The following is a 3,246-nucleotide window of genomic DNA, read 5'->3' on the forward strand; positions in this document are numbered from 1 at the left end:
TTCCATCCATCCATCCATCCATCCATCCATCCATCCATCCATCATCTTTACCTGCTTCTTCCTTCTCGAGTCACGGGATCACTGGTGCCCATGTCCAGCTGTGTGAGAGGTGGGGGACACCCTGGACAGGTCTCCAGTCCATTATAGGGACACATAGAGACAAACGAGACAAACAACCATTCACTCTCTCTCACTCTCACCTAGGGACAATTTAGAGTTACCAGTCAGTCTAACATCCGGACTTCCAGTAAGATGGCGCCCGTGTACATGACTTGCAATCCACATCTGCTGATGGTGTTCGGATTATTTGTCTTTTGTTCGTTTTTCATCTGGGACATAAACTCGCTGCTGGTGTATGACTGACAACAGCTTCTGGATCTTCGTTTTTCTGCCGCCGATGTTGCTTACTTGGATCATTATGAGCGTACCGCTGGAACCGCCCCTCTTCCCCCACTGCTGGCGACCGTGCCTGTTTACCTTCACCTGCCTGCCTGGAGATATTGCTCCAGACGCCGGGGAAAATGTGCTGGGCGGCTGGTAAAACTTAAAGCCCTGCGTGCTGCATCTTCCTCTCCAGTTGGTGGTCATGGTTTCCATCGCCAGCGTCCCACGTACCCGGACCAGGTAAACAACAGGAGCTGTGAGCCGGTGCGGAGCACGGGCCGACCCGGAGGGGCCGTTATTGAAAATCTGAGGCCACTGGCGTGCGCTCCCTCCACTGCTGCTGGGTCCATTTTGGACAGTATCCGGATGTGTTTGGTCAACGCAAGATCTGTTACCAACAAAACTTTTATCCTCAGGGACTACTTTCAAGAGCAAGATTTGGACATTTTCTGCATCACAGAGACTTGGATGTCTCCGGGTGAGTCCAGCGCCTTGACGGAATTATTGCCACCGAACTGTCTGTATTTTAACGCACCGCGGCCATCAGGCCGGCGCGGTGGTGGATTAGTAACGATATTCAAATCAACTTTTGACTGTAAACAGCTGCCCATTCCAGTTTCTCAGTTTTCTGACTTCTTGGCTGAAATCACACCAAAATATGATCATGTTTTCATTATTGGGGACTGTAATTTGCATGTGTGCTGTCAGGAGAAGCCCTTGGTTAAGAACTTTTTAGATTTATTGGACTGATTTAATCTAACTCAGAATGTAAACGGTCCCACTCAAGAGTGTGGACATACACTGGACCTTGTTTTAACTCATGATGTGACTGTTAATAAACTTGAAATCGGTGATAATGTGTTTTCAGACCACATGCCAGTCTGCTTTGAGTTCACCCTCCCCCATCTAACTCCTAAGCCGTGCATTCCTGCACGTAGTAGCCGGGCCATTAACTACTTCACTGTCGCACGTTTCACAGATGTTTATAACTCTGAAATGATAATTCAACCCCCGGTGTTTCTCACCACCACTGAGGAGCTGACATCCCAGTTCAACTCTGTCTGCTTAAAGACTCTGGACCATGTTGCGCCTGTTAAAACCAAAAAAATCAAAACTCAGAGCAGAACCTTGTCTGAATGACGTCACCAAGGCCGTTAGGCAGCAGTGCAGGAGGGCGAAGTGCAAGTGGAGGAAAGACAGGCTGCAGGTCTCTTTTCAAATACTTAAAGAGAGTTGGCGCTGTTATCAAAAAGCAGTAAAAGCTGCTAAATCCAAATACTTTTCTGATATCATTACCTCAAACTCTCACAACACACGTGTCCTCTTCTCTACCCTAAACGCTGTTCTCCACCTCACTGAACCATCACCCCTGGAAGCCTCGACTAAGCTGTGAGAGAACTTCTTACATTTCTTTTTGGAAAAAATTGCAACCACTCGGGCTCTCATTTCCCCTCCAACTCATGACCCATCCATCCCACCGCAATCTGTAGCTCTATCTTGTATGTGCGGGCAACCCAGTTGTAATGAGACCCAGAACGACACAAGACTCAGGCAACAAAAAGTGATATTTATTTACAGTGGATGAAAAATATATACAATATGTACAGGACCCTGGGACTGGATCTCCTGGAAGAGGGGAAATAGTTTCTTAGGTCGGGAGCAGGTAAGTGACACAGGAGAATAGGATTTGATATTGTTGTTTCTTGTCTTACAGCTTTCTTGGTACTGGAGTGAGTTCAGGGGTTCCAAGATGCATGAGTCCCAGCAGCAGAGTACGGACATCAAAGATCCACAGGGCAGGGTTTCATGAGACCAGACAGGAACCGAGAGATCAGGACTGGAATGGCACGGCAAAACGAGAACTGCTGGCACAGGAAGCACAAGGTCAGTATCAAAAACACTTCGGAATACAAAAGGCTGAGAGCACTAGTACCGGGAGGGAAACAATGCTCCAGCATCGAGTAGACTTGACTGCAGCCTTAAGTAGAGGTTGATGCTCATCAGGGAGATGACCGCCAGGTGTAGATCGTTAGCTGCCATCTTGGGAGCTGCAGCCAGAGCTACTCTCACATATCTGACCATTTTGAACCCATCACTCTATCTTCTGTAGAGCAGGTCATGTGCAGCTTGAAACCTTCTGGTTCCCCCCTTTGATGTGGTCCCCCCTCGACTACTAAAGGAGGTTTTTCCTACTCTAGGTCCGTCCATTCTAGCCATAGTAAGCAGTAGTTTATCCACTGCCGTGGAGCCAAAACCCTTTAAACATGCTGATGTCCAGCCTCTCCTGAAAAAAAAAAAACCTTGACCCCTCAGTCATATCCAACTTCCGGCCTGCCGCCAGACTCCCATTTGCTTCTAAACTACTGGAGAAAATAGTTGAATTCCAGTTGAAGTGCTTCCTAGAGGGTCACGCCATCTTAGAGCTATTCCAATCTGGCTTTAAACGTCTCCACAGCACTGAAACTGCCCTACTGAAGGTTTTTAATGACATCTTCTTATCCACAGATACTGGTGATTCTGTGCTGCTTGCCCTATTGGACCTCACAGCCGCCTTTGACACCATCGACCATGAGATCCTCATCTCTAGGTTGGAGCAGTGGGTGGGCATCACAGGATCAGCCCTCAATTGGTTCAGATCCTACCTCGCTAACAGATCATTTTGTGTCTCCGTCAAGGATTTAAGTTCTGCAGAGGCAGAGCTTAAATGGGGGGTTCCGCAGGGGTCTGTCCTGGGTCCCCTCCTATTCTCTTTATACCTGTTGCCGCTTGGCGCTATTTTCCAGAAACAAAACATGCCCCTTCACTTCTATGCCGATGACTGTCAAATTTACTTCCCCCTAAGACACAATGGTACATGCTCTA

Source organism: Nematolebias whitei, chromosome 21 (assembly GCF_014905685.2).
Source record: "Nematolebias whitei isolate Nwh7 chromosome 21, NemWhi1, whole genome shotgun sequence".
NCBI classification, from domain to species: Eukaryota; Metazoa; Chordata; class Actinopteri; order Cyprinodontiformes; family Rivulidae; genus Nematolebias; species Nematolebias whitei.